This window comes from Triticum urartu, chromosome 3 (genome assembly GCF_003073215.2).
Source record: "Triticum urartu cultivar G1812 chromosome 3, Tu2.1, whole genome shotgun sequence".
NCBI lineage: Eukaryota > Viridiplantae > Streptophyta > Magnoliopsida > Poales > Poaceae > Triticum > Triticum urartu.
In genome coordinates this window covers 715,316,884-715,331,045 of record NC_053024.1, presented here as the reverse complement: position 1 = coordinate 715,331,045, position 14,162 = coordinate 715,316,884, and the positions used below count along the sequence as shown (strand labels likewise).

The 14,162-nt window shown below is 45.7% G+C and overlaps 1 pseudogene; it reads right to left on the bottom strand.

The window, feature by feature from the left end:
* Positions 1 to 5,751: 5,751 nt before the first annotated feature.
* On the bottom strand, positions 5,752 to 12,780 carry LOC125549366 (annotated as a pseudogene).
* Positions 12,781 to 14,162: the final 1,382 nt, after the last annotated feature.

Here is a 14,162-nt window from a genome sequence, read left to right as displayed (position 1 = left end):
ACATGCTTTACTTTTTACAACAGTTTGCAAACTGCCATAAGACATGAAAAGTCATCATGCGAACTACCATTTGAGTGTTGGATACAAGCTAAAAGATAAGAGCATCTCAATCAATGAAAAAAAACTTCTCTCAACAGAAGGCTGAACGATAGGTTAACTCTACCAATATGGTATGGTACGCATCAAGAACATGGACATGGATGCATATGATGATTTATTCTTTGGTCATCTTTGCATAGATCTACTACATCCGTCCTGGTTTATTGGCCCCCTTCGCATTTTATGCCAAATTTTGACCTTAAATTTAACTAACTATATGGTAATGCATGTAATTGAAAAATACTGTCATTGAAAACTATGTTTAAATACGAAACGTACGATATATTTTTTGGTGACATGTATTTTTATTTTCTTAGTTAAATTTATGGTCAAAATTTAGCACAAAATATTAAAGGGACCAATAAACCAGGACGGAGGTAGTATTCATAAACGACGTCCATGTGTGTAAGTGCAACCTAAGCATTAAGCAGGGGTAGAGCTTACTAGGACTGCATCGGTCCTTATACCACCTAAGATGTAATTTTCATGATATTAATGCATATATGACACTATTTTGCCACCCATATGGATATGATACATTAACTTTAATTGTCCACCCCGCATATATATTATAGACTCTTTTCATCCATTTTGTGGACATGTTGAACTAGAACTACAAGGAATTGCAGAAAAAGATTACAATAATACTTGCTTGGTCTAATTAGGAAATTCCTACACATTTGTCAAAAGAACTTTGGGAACTCAGTTGTTTATTATGAGGGCGCAAGTATCTCATCTTCCCCTTCGCAGCTCCCTCCAGTCATAAGTACCACATTCAACAACCTACCCAAGCCAACACGAGTATGTGGAGGAAGAACAAAAAAAAGCAAGATTATTAGGCACGTACTTGTCTATAGAAGTGCGCATAAAGAGGAGAACAAACAAAACAATGCTAAGGAAGAGAGAGAGAGAGAGAGAGAGAGAGAGAGAGAGAGAGGGGGGGAGAGAGGGAGAGAGAGCTGACTGGATGCTTGCACATGTAGAATCCTTCATTCACAGAGGGTTGTGTACAGAAGCCGCCTCAAATATTTTAACTGTCTGTAGAAGGAGTCTAGACATATGAGCTCCAGCATGATTACAACTTCAGTTTGATTAGATACGGAACATCTGGCATCTAGAGAAAATATATGACCCAATTACACATGTAAGAGAAAGAATTTTGAGGTATTCTCATACATTCATCTACCTATATCTATCTATCTATCTATCTATCTATACCTATACCTATACTAATTACAGACTCCCAAGTAATTACCACGTTAATCAGAAATTACTAGCCGTTAATCACGTGGGACCGAATTATAACGGTGTAGATTAATCCACAGCCATCTAACCATCAATCAGCCAATGCAAAAAAAAAAAGATAAAAAAGAGAGACTCCTCCACGGCTCCACGGCTCTACACCCATGTGTGCGGCCATCTAACCATCAATCAGCCAATGCAAAAAAAAAGATAAAAAAGAGAGACTCCTCCACGGCTCCACGGCTCCACACCCATGTGTGTTGTGGACAGATTAATCCATCTAATCCACGGCCATTTAACTATCACTCAGCCAATGAAAAAAAACATCAAAAAGAGATCCACGGCTCCGTGTTGTGGACAGATTAATCCATCTAATCCACGGCCATTTAACTATCAATCAGCCGATGAAAAAAAAACTTCCTGTTGCCGTTCGTGAGTTCATGCCATCATCGACATCGAAGTTTCATCTACACCTTGATAGATCGCCTGTGGCTACCCCCCTGCTTGCTATGCCCTTGTGAGAGGGCTCCATCTCCTCTTCCCTGTGTCGTCTATCACCTCTCTTTGCAACCAGTCTATGTTTCCTATGCTCTTGGTCTAAGGTCTCCGTCAACTCTTCATGCGCTGTCACCTCTCGCAGTAGCCAGGACAGGCCAACGATGGACACAACGACCAAGACGTATGCATATAGGTTGGGTATAAGAATCTCATGTTTCGTGCATTGTCGAGTTAGTTTGCTATATATTGTCTCGATTGAGGATGTTTTGAACATGCCTATACTCTACCCCCTACCATTGGTTGGGGCATATTAGATGCGTTTGTGTTTGACAAAAAACTGCATGCAGCCTAATCTTCCAAAGAGAAATTTGATCATACGTGGTGTACTTAGATCTGTAAGAAATAATACTTATGTATAGAACTAACAGAATGTAGTCGTGCTGTTGCACTGAAATACATGATTCTGTAGTCGATTTTATGCATGAGTGAGTGACACTTGCGGTTAATATCTGTAATATCTGCACTGCAAACCATATGTGTGTGATATGATATTTATCATGGTCCAGTGTTAAAAATGGAAGCATATAATCTTCAGTTAATCAAATCATCCCTGCATTGGATAGATAAACAATAGAAAGATATAGAAAACATACATTGGTAAATGCATCTAAAATTCAGAACGAAAATCTTATATCTTACGGCTAATGTTTCTTTTTAAAAATTAGTTTGGTGCTGCCGTGTAGCTGACTTGGAGCATATATCGTTACCCTTGCCGATTACTCTAGGACGAGGAATACCCTGTCGAATACTTGCTCGCTGCAAAACTTGCACATGTAAGTAGCAAGGCTTGATCCAAGAGTTAGTTGATGGCCGATGCTTTAGTCAGCAGCAACACGTACATTTACACAAGCCCGCCGTGCAAGCAGGCAGGTGGATGAATTTTGGTGTCAGGAAGGACTGAAGGAGCCTCGGTAGCAAACCTGTACAATAGCCAGGTGACTGTTCACTTTTGTTGTTCTGTAAATTCTACCGTTCTGTGTCTTCTTTCCTTTTGGTTACTTGATTTCCACTTGATTTTGTTGTTCTGTAAAACTGATGTGCTATGCTTCCACTTGATTTCCGTCATTTGCAAACATATAGTACACGTTCATAAATCAGGAGCCCATCCTTTTGCCTTGAGGTACAATTTCTATTTGCAGTTGTTGCATGTATTACATCCTTCTTAATAAGATGTTCAAATAAACCGGATTTTACTCTAACTTGCATATTGTTCATAGCTCTGAATGATGCAATTTCACTATCCTAACAATCAAGGGAATCATCTTACAAGGTTATATATATAATTAAAACAGGTAAATGACAAATGTCTATGTGCTAGACGTAGAAACGAACTCCATGCCCAAGTTATGCTATCTAATGCTAAAGCTAACAAGTTCAGCACTTGAGCTACATCTTCTGCGTGTTTGCTTCGATTATTATCTGGTATGTCACTTGGTATTTTTGTATTTGCCAATAATTATCATGTTTCTCTGTCATTATTTTAAATTTTCCATTTTGGATTACAGAAGTGCATATATGCCTAGCTACATGTTCCTAAATAAAAATTTTCCTGTAGCTTCTATTTTATTTCATGCTTGGGTCCACCAAAATATAATTTGGGAGATGATTTTTTTGTCAATTGATCTGATTATAGGTATATTTGTTTATTAACTTAAATATTTAAGACAATGGTTTCTAATGGTGATGCATTGCTAATGTATTTATTCACATTTTGTTTCAGAGATGTCCCTTTCAAATTTTGTTTTAGTAGACGATTGATTTTGAATACATTTTTTTGGGTCTTTTACTTGATGACAATAACCAGTCAAACTGACTGAAATTCTTAAGTATCTACAGATAGTAATTACCTAATATAGTTACTGAAATATTTTAAACGCTTTAAATTCATCAGGTTGTATCGGCTATGGAGAGCTAGATGCTATGGGTACATAGCTATCTTCTTAATTATGCTGATATAAACTAATTTATCCTTCGCTTTTCTACAGACCATTTTGCTTACATTTGATATATTTCAGATGGTAAACAAATGAACATGTGGAGTCGCCAGATAATTTTCCTATCATGTTGATTCTCCTTTTTTGTGGCTAATTTTTAGGAGAATTGTGATTTGTAGCTCATGGAGTTTGGTAAAGATCATAGTCCTTTAAAGTTAAGGCTCTTGCAATACATTACAGAGTGCAGTAGTAGACAAAAAATGAGAGAGTGAAATGCTTTGTCAGTATATTTATGTTACTTTGCAACAGTAGATGAGAATGTATTTCCTCTGACATCTTTTAGCATGACAGATAAATATGTTATGTAGAATACATCCTAAACTGGATTATTCTTTAGAATTTGGTCTGCCATTAACTTATTACTTCTCTGAGATAACCAATTACACACATTTTGCCATACAGTAAGCAAATGCTTGGTGATTTCAATACTAATGATTTATAGGTGAATTTCTGAATTTTATATATCTTAAATATGTAAATATTTTTTAATCCAATGCATTGTTAAGATCATAATGTGTTCCCAAAATGACTAGCCCGTGCGGATGCATGGGTTGACGACTAGTAATCAACTAATTCTACTCCTTATTATCCCAATTAAACAAGTGATCAGAATAATTTAATATTTTAATCAAAAGGAGTATATTATAATCTACACCTTTAAACTGCATCTAAATCTGTACACTTTTCTAAGGGTGGTTGTACCGAAGCAAACCTCAATAGAAAAAAATAACATCTGAAGCAATTGTTGTGCTATTTTTCTCTCTCTTCAAATCAAAATTCCTTGTGGAATATACGAAATGAATGGCATGCATACCCAGTATGCCAAGATGATGGACATCAAAGTGATCACATTTATTTATTAGCACCAGCAACTTTCTGAAAAACAGATGCTGAATTTATTTACATTAATTGATGAATATTCCAGCTAGGTACAAAAGAAGTAAATAGAACAAAAAAACGTATGAGGATCTACAATATTATTTTAAAATAGAACATATATATATATATCTACACTAGCTATAGGTAATTAAAAATAGAACATGTGATTGAGGAAAACATCATCAAGGAGATTGACAACAGGAAGCGCTAGCTCTTATATGCATATAAAACACATACAATAATATATCGCTAGAAGGATGCATGAGATGATGACTTGAGCATTAGAAAATTGAAATTTTAATTAAAAATGAGGAGAATCTCCAGAGGGACTACACTCTGCATTCTCTCAGAAGTACTTATACATCATAGGTGAGGGATTGATGTCTCTTAGTAGCTATCGTGTACTCCACCTGACGATTTTTTGTTGCACTAGTTTGAGGTTAAAAGCTGATGCTTTGACCTGCTGTGCGTTAATCTATTGTCTTTGTTTAAGTTCAACTTCTGGGTCCCCGCACTTGATTTTTCAGTATGAAATAAGAAAACATTGCAGAGTGGCGTGTTTATAGGGGTACTGGAGGGAGTGCATTGAGCACTTTTGTATGATTTTTTTTCTTTGAATTGTTTGGATTGCTTATCACGTGTGTCATGTGATCACTTTTGTAGGAATTGAGAGCACACACCGTCATGTTTCTAGAATTGCAAAAATGTCGATAATAAAAATGTTCCAGACAAAATGATAAAACTAGAAGTTTTACTGGAATTGGAACAACTGAGAGCAAACTTTTCAACAACAAACTGATAAAAAAATACAGCAATGTCTTGGCACTCATTGACGTCTTGGCACATATAGCTGGAACATTTTGCAATGGCTGTCTTGGCACTGAGCGTCGACATCAGATTCAGACTCATCACTGCCGATGTCAAGCGTCGACATGCTGAGCGTCAAACTTGTCATGGGCGATCAATCATCGGCGAAATCCTATTGCGGCACAAGTGTAAGGCTCTCCTCTGCGACGTTCACCCAGAAAACCTCGATGTCCGCTTCTACATGTTTACTAGGGAAGCCATCGACAGTTAACTCGATGCCGAGGGTCTCACGCACGAGCTGCATCTTGATCTCGTCGCCGTCGCAGGCCAGTTGCAACAAGGATCTCATGACCAAGTTATTACTGCGCCTGTGGCGAGCGTGCTGCGTCGCCACGTACACGTAGTGAGGCCGCGGCAGGAGCACATATCTGAGCACGTCCCCTTCCAAGGTTGGCAGGTAAAACCGGCCGCGCAGGGAGAGCCCGGACTCTGACAGCACCAGCGGGGGATCCCTGATTTTCCACCTGGCGTCGCCGGGCTTGGCGTGCATGATCATTTCCCTAGGCGGCCCCACGGTTACATAGAGCACCACGGCGGGATCAGCCTCGCCGTCGTCGTAGACTAGTCCTGTTGCGTTCCACTCGATTGGCCACGGCGGGTCCTCGAGGAAGACGTTGGGCAGGTCGGCGACGGCCCTGGTCACCGCGTTGAACAGCCGCATCTCCCGCCCATCAGCTAAGAGCACCAGGAGGCCCTCGGCGCTGGCGACAACGTCTCCATACTCCTGAGGGATGTGCAGCTTGATGGAGGCGCCGGTGAGATTGTTTACAAACCTGGCCTTGTCGTCGGTGCGCTGATCCCCTTTCGCCATCTCCCAGTGCCACGGGAAGTAGCGCGGGTCCATGCCCACCAGCTTCGGGTCGGCGGTGGCGGCCCTCCACGGCTTGCACACACCTCCACGGCTTGACGTCGGAGGCCAACACCAGCTCCGACACCTTGGGTAGCAGGTCGGCGAAGACTATTTCCCAGTCCCGCTCCTCCCTCGTACAGGTACGTATGCTGTAAATCAAGATATTCATGGCATCGATGCCATGCCATGTTTTTCAGACTTGGAAAGGCGAATCAACCATCTATCTAAATTATGCCATGAAATTAATCTAGCAGCAAGAAAATCCATAAACTAGATCTGATAATCCATACACGAGCGATAGCTAATAAACTAGTAGTATGTACGTGCATATATGTGTACCGATTATGGTCGCCGTCATCCGCGCCGGCCATAGGGAGGGTAGGGATGTTGAACAACGGCCGGCCAGTCGCAGCTGCAGGGGCGTTGAGGGCGACGGCGGCCATAGGGAGCTGCGGTTCCATTTTGCTGCAGCTAGGGATGTTGAATGTGAGGCCGGGATGGGTTGGGGGTTAAATGGCTGCCGGGCAGCTACAAGTGGAAAGAAACGCTGTATCGATCCAACGGAAATGGAAAGGTGGAAATGGAGGAACAGCTCACATGCGACGAGATTAGTTATACGGCCAGATGTGATTTTCGTGATAAATTCGATCATTTACTGATGGATGCCAATCGTATGGCCTTCATTTGGAGACCGGTTCATAGTAGGTAAGTGTGTGCATGGAATGTGATGGAAGCAGAGGAAGAAAGGAGTTGCACGTGTATGCATGCAATGCAATTCATACGTACACGTGTGCCTTGAAGCGTTTGTATACTACTGGTGCTTATCTAAAAATACTAGGGCGTCAAATTAGCCTACTTAACAATAATCTGTAACTAGTACCCTATGCTGCATATATGGCTCGTCGGTGCCTCTTGAAAGTATGAAAAATTATATTCATGGTTGTAGTTTAGGTATGTTGTCTTCGCTGACCTGCTACCCAAGGTCGAAGAAAGATATGTGAACAAGGTGTGGCCTGCACATCGAAAAAAGATATGTGAACAACACAGCATACTACTATTCACTTATCTCTTCTCTATTTTGCATCCATAAAAATAAAGGTGGTATATCACTTTTGTTGATGCAAGCAGGGTGTTCCTGCGAGGATTTCATCCGGATGGGAAAAAATACACAGTGACCCGGTTTATTTAAAGGGAGACTACACTGAAAATTGGGAGAGAAAAAGAAATCAAGAAATAAAACTAAGCCGAAGGCGGTCGACCGAACACAACCACGCCATGGTGACCACCCAAGAGAAGTGGGTGGATTCTTAGGAGACGCCTTCAACAAGTGAACACATTGCCCATTGCCATCGGCATCAGCCCATATCGAAGACCAAGATTTCGCCCAGAATCACCCAAGATGACCCAGCAACCAAGGGAAAAGATCCCCGATATCGCGAGCGAGCCATCCCCGGGCGAAGGAAACAAAAGCCCTCATCTGCCACATCTAACATATAATTTTGCATACATCGTGTACGCAAAAAATTTATATGAATATGTGATATTTTTGGCCGCACAATTTTTTTTTTGAATAACACATCACTACTAGAGAAAATCTTATACACAGAATCTTAGCAGCAGCGCGGCACAAAAAGAAGCGCTACTGCTAATTAGCAGTAGCGCGGGTTTTTAACCCTCGCTACTACTAAGTTGATAGTAGTAGCGTGGGTTTTTACCCCTCGCTACTACTAAGCGGTCTCTACCGTGCTCCCCGACACATGCCATGGTAGTAGCGAGGGGTATAAACCCGCGCTACTACTAAGTTGATAGTAGTAGCGCGGTTTTATACTCCTCGCTACTGCTAAGTACGAGGTAGGTGAAGTCGCCATATCCTCGGCCGAATCCCCACCTCATCTCCCAAATCCCTCCTCCCTTCCACCATTCTCTCCTCTCACTTTTCATACGCTCTCATATGGACCCCTTGCCCATGCGCCCATCCATCTCCGTGGCATCGAAAGAGGCCACCGCCTCGCGCCACCGGCGTCTAGGAGCTCGCCGGTCTTCCACCGACGTCTAGGAGGCCGCCGCCCTGCGCCACCACACTGGAGCACCTCACCACTGGTGACTAGCTCCGCTGCTCCCTACATCACCTTCCTCTCCCCCTCGGTTTTCCTTTCCTCTCTCTCCCTCTGGTTTGACTCACCCTCCCATGTCCATGCCCGTGCAGGTCGTCGCCATGGACGACCCGTAGCTATCTGGCATGGTCAGGAAGAGGAGCCCCACGCCGCGGCCTGGCTCTGCCATATAAACGGGCCCTCTCCAACAGCCACTGCTGGATCTGGTCTTCCGCTGTCCGTTCATGCCTCCTGCGACGCCAATCATCGCTAGATCGAACCATTGCTACCATTGACAACACGCACGGGATCGAGATTTTTTTTGTTTTTGAAAGTAATAGCAGTAGCGCGGGATATAAGACCCGCTACAGCTAATTAGCGGGGCGGCGGCCTCCTAGACGTCGGTGGAAGACCGGCGAGCTCCTAGACGCCGGTGGCGCGAGGCGGTGGCCTCTTTCGACGCCACGGAGATGGATGGGCGCATGGGCAAGAGGTCCATATGAGAGCGTATGAAAAGTGAGAGGAGAGAATGGTGGAAGAGAGGAGGGATTTGGGAGAGGAGATGGGGATTCGGCCAAGGATATGGCGACTTCACCTACCTCGTACTTAGCAGTAGCGAGGGGTATAAAACCGCGCTACTACTATCAACTTAGTAGTAGCGCGGGTTTATACCCCTCGCTACTACCATGGCATGTGTCGGGAGCACGGTAGAGACCGCTTAGTAGTAGCGAGGGTTAAAAACCCACGCTACTACTATCAACTTAGTAGCAGCGAGGGTTAAAAACCTGCGCTACTGCTAATTAGCAGTAGCGCTTCTTTTTGTGCCGCGTTGCTGCTAAGATTCTGTGTATAAGGTTTTCCCTAATAGTGAAAGTATTTTTACAACCCTAGTGATGGTCCAACACCCCAATGTACAATGCTGCGCTTTTAAGTAGCAACAATTGGGTGGAGTGTGGTCACAATCCCGGTCACCACCTTCGTGCAGGACCGAGCGTCGTACTTGATCTTCTCGAGCAAACTAATGACGATCGTTATCAAAGAAGGTGTCATTATGATGCTTCCAATCCCACCAAGTCAGCTTGATCGCCGGTGTGGACACTGGACACAATCGCAGCCATCTTCCACCACCCACCCGAGTCCTGGACACTGGACACAATCGCAGCCATCTTCCACCACCCACCCGAGTCCCTTCCCCTCGACGACACACCAACTCTTTACCACAGCCACCACAAGTTCTCCGTCCCGGTCATGGATCTCACCGGCCTCATGGCACCGTCCTGACGAGCTTCGGCGGCCTGCGAGATAAAGGCGACCACGGAGATGGTGGGTTTCTAATGGGTGACGCCGGAGTCGGCCATGTCCGAAACACTCGTGGCGGTGCGGGGCTTCAACGAGGGTCGGCGCAGGCCAGGGCGCCATACAAAGGCCGGGAAATGTTGTACCAGTAATGGTTAACGTCAAACAATTGTATATGTCAATCAAGTTTGATCCATCCAGTGACTATACTAGTACGACATAATCAAAAACTGTTTGGGCATGGTCACCGTACGTTCTTGCAGACGACGGCGGATGTCCCCATGCCGGCCGACGCGGTAGGCATGCCAGGTCCCCCGAAGACGGCGGACCTGGCCGACGGACGAAAGTAAGTAGTGTTGGTATTGATCTAGAGGCCCAATGGGCCAAAACGAAAATAAAAGATCAGAAATAAAGTTACGTTAAAGAGAGAAACAGGAAGGCCACAAGCCAACGTTCGTACTCTTCGATCTCAACTTACGCGCCCTGATCGGGGGCACCCTAACCAACTATGGTTTTGGTCCCCTGTCGCCAGCGCACATAAAAAGATGGTGGAGCAGCCGGCACCTACGCTAGACTAGTCCTCGTACGGTTTACTTCTGCTCCCCACATCCCTAAACCCTAACCGATCCGGGGGAGCGCTGCACGACGGGAAGATCATCTCCAAGCTCTGCCCTTGTTCCAAGGCAGTGTCGGTGGCGCCCGGAGGGACGCCGCTACCTGCAGCGAGCATCTTCACCGAGCCTGCATCAAGCCTGCATCGAGCAAGCATGGGACTTCGCATCGTCGACACCAATGGCTGCTTCAATTGGTGGTAAGAATCTAATCCATCTCTCTGATCTGTGCTATTAGGTGATCTAATGCCTGGCTTACGATCTGTTAAGTAGATCCTACGGGATTATAAATCTAACAAGTAGCACTCGTTGAAGTTGATCAAGATGCCAGCAAGCCAGCACCAGTAAAGTTTGATGGATGCTTGGGCCCTTCGTTGGCCGACGAGGTGACCAACTATCGATCATGGCAGAAGGCCACAACAATCGCTGGATCATTTGTGATTCTAGTGCTTCTTCCATACATAGTTTTTTTCGGCTTGCCTCTTACCAAGAACATGATGGAATTTAGCATTTATACATGTTAAAATGGAGGAAAAAACAAATGATTCGCTGGTAGAAAATGTGGATTACAATAGGTTGTCCGAATCAGAAAAAAACAAATTGAAATATTACATTTAGTGGTATAAGAACAAGAAACAAAAAGACATTCTATACATCTACTGTTCTCTACTTGCGCTTAACAACACCAACATAAGGAAGCGGCTACTGAGGTTGGATTAAGGTGTTGGCGGCGCTCATCGGTGTCAAGTGTTATTAAACCTGGTCATTGTTTTTGGAAATAGCAACTGGCCTTTCAATTAGATACACACAGGAATTAATTTTGAAGCCATGCTGTGGCACCAAAAACATCTACATTTCTACAGTTCGGCCTCAACAGGAATTGCTGGCGGAAGGACGTCAACATTTTTCACCTCATTTGAAAGAGCCTCACGTTTCTCCTAGTCGCTGAACCTAGCTAGCCGGACAGCAGCGTCATACTATCGATCATGGCAGTAGGCCACAACAATCGCTGCATCATTTGTGAGTCTAGTGCTTCTTCTATATATAGTTTTTCCCGGCTTGCTTCTTAACGAGAACATGATGGAATTTAGCTTTTATACACGTTAATATGGAGGAAAGAACAAATAAGTATTTGCTGATAGAAAACGTTTATTACAATAGGTCGTCCGAACCGGAAAAAACAAATTGAAAATTTACATTTAGGTAAGAACAAGAAATAAAAAGCCATGATATGCATCTACTATAATAGTTTTCTACTTGCGCTTAACAACACCGACATAAGGAAGCTCTACCAAACCCAAGTAGATCTTGCCATTGCTTCTCTCCGTAATCTCGGTGGGCCTCACCTTCTTTGGCCCTCTCATCTCCTCAACTATCTTCCCATCATTACCGACCCTGACTGCGAGACGATGACTATCACGACCAAAGGGCAACTCATTCTTCTCGCGGTGCAACGCCACCCAGTAGCCTCCTTTAGTGTCGGGCCTCACGTTATCTGGATAGCCGGGCAGGTCGGCAAAAGGCTCGGATGTGCCTGCGTTGACCCCTTTGATCCAGTGCCTCGGCAGCTTGCATGGTCCGGTAGATGCGACCACGAGATGGGTGCCGTCGGCGCTGAGCGCGACGCCGTTAGGGTACGTCATGCCCGCCTGGAGCACCGTGACATCCGATGTCCGTGGGTCGTAGCGCATGAGGCGGCCCGTCGAGTCCCCGGTGCGAGTCACCATCTCATGTTGTGACCTTTGATAGTTCATCGAGCTGTCGGTGAAGTAGACCTGACCCGTAACTTGATCGAGGTCAACACCGTTGGTGAAGCGCAGAGGAAAACCGTCAACCTGGTTGACCAACACGGTGGCCTCCCCGCCGCCCGGCGCTACCCGCATCAGACCCTTGTACGCGTCGGCCACGTATAGGTCGCCCGATTTTTGGTTGAAGCGTAGGCCAAGCGGGCGGCCGCAGCGGCTCTCCCTGGCAGCCTCAGTCTCCGGGCTGAACTTGGACGGCGTGCAGGTCTTGCTATCATAGCCGGGTCCATATGCATAGGTAGTCCATCCTAGCTTTTCGCCATTCCACTTGAGGATCCGGCCGTCCGAGACGCCGCTGTAGGGGCCCTGGCCCTGGCCGTCGAAGGCGACGCTCTCCGGCCCTTTGACCGTCCCTCGCGGCAGTGGCAGCTGTTGGCTTCGTGAGGCATCGAAGCTTGTGGCGGCTAAGGCCCCGGGCATGAGAAGAAGCACGAGGATGACCAGCGTGACAGTGGTCTTGAGGAGGCGGCTCATGGAGCACCCCATGTCGTCGATCTGCTAGTTTCTCTCGCTGGCTCTTGGATCGATCTGGCCTACTTACGTGTTGTTGGTTAATTAGCGCTCCTCTGCTCTGGATGGCTTGGTTTGATGGAGAGATCCAAGCTGGAGACTGCCTCATTATATACTAGCGGTAGGCGGTAGCACTGATCGATCGAGGACTGGTGGTCCGAGTCGGCGCGTATGTGGTACGATAGAGGCACAACGTTTATGGAGGAAAACCGTTTCCGGATCCTGATGCTACGTAGTACGCGTACGCAGGTACGCACCAAAACGAGGAAGAGCACGCAACGGAACGGCCGAACGCACCCGTGAAATCGTGCTTGATCGTGAATCGTTTTCCTCACGCACGATTACCAAAAAAAAGGTTGGTCCCCTAAAAAAAAGTTGAAAACAGAAACGGCTGGCATGCACTCTTGTCCCGGCCTAGCTCTCAAACGTCCGGCACGCACGCCGTCGAGTTTCCCAGCCGGAATCCGGCAACATCTCCCTCTGAACCTAGGCGCCGTCCGTCCACGTGCACCGAGTCCTCGTCTCCGACGGGCATGCATGCATGTCCGCGGGACGGCCGGCCGTCCGTCGAGCACCAGCCGCGCCGACAAGCTAAGCTAGCCCTCCATATTTCTTCCTCTTTCTTCACCGATTCCGGCAAATTCGGAAGTTTCAACATCCATGGTAGCCTCCGTCGCTTCTTCTTCGTCTTCTTCTTTCTTCCCTGATTCCAGCAAAAGTCCGTGTTTTGAATATGTACGTGCTCCATTCTTTCATTAACGAAGCTCCAGTGTCGTCCATATCCACCAGCCGAGTCCCCGGAGCTCCCAGACTTTCACTATTTTTCTTCTTGCCCAACAAACGTTTCTCGTCTTGCCCAACCAACGCCAACGTTTAGAGGAGAGGAGAGGAGAGGAGCACACCGTACACATCAACTTTCCACACACCCAACCAAATCCTCGCACTCTACCGCACCTCTGCCATTGCCGGCCCCATCAATGTCTCCTCCTCTCAATCCAGTCACTGCCGCCGCCGATTTCATCATGTTGAATCGCTCATGTTCCTTTAATCTCTCGCCTTCCTCCTTGAAACAAGGCACACCATCAATTCTCTCACAAAATGCATTAAACTGCCATGGCTCTGCCCCATGCATGCATGCCGTCTCCTCCGCCATCACTCCCTTCCCTGTTCATGTCTCACGTAGATGGTCCTCCCAACCCGCTTTCATCCGTTGGCTGCAGCCTCCCCTCATGCGGGTCGGCCTCCCATCCGACGCCTCCCCGCGGTCTTACATGAAAACATACACTTCTTTTAGGTTCCTTGTACTTGCTATTCAGTGTTCCTACTCATTCTAGATTTTGCATGCTAAATGGATTATC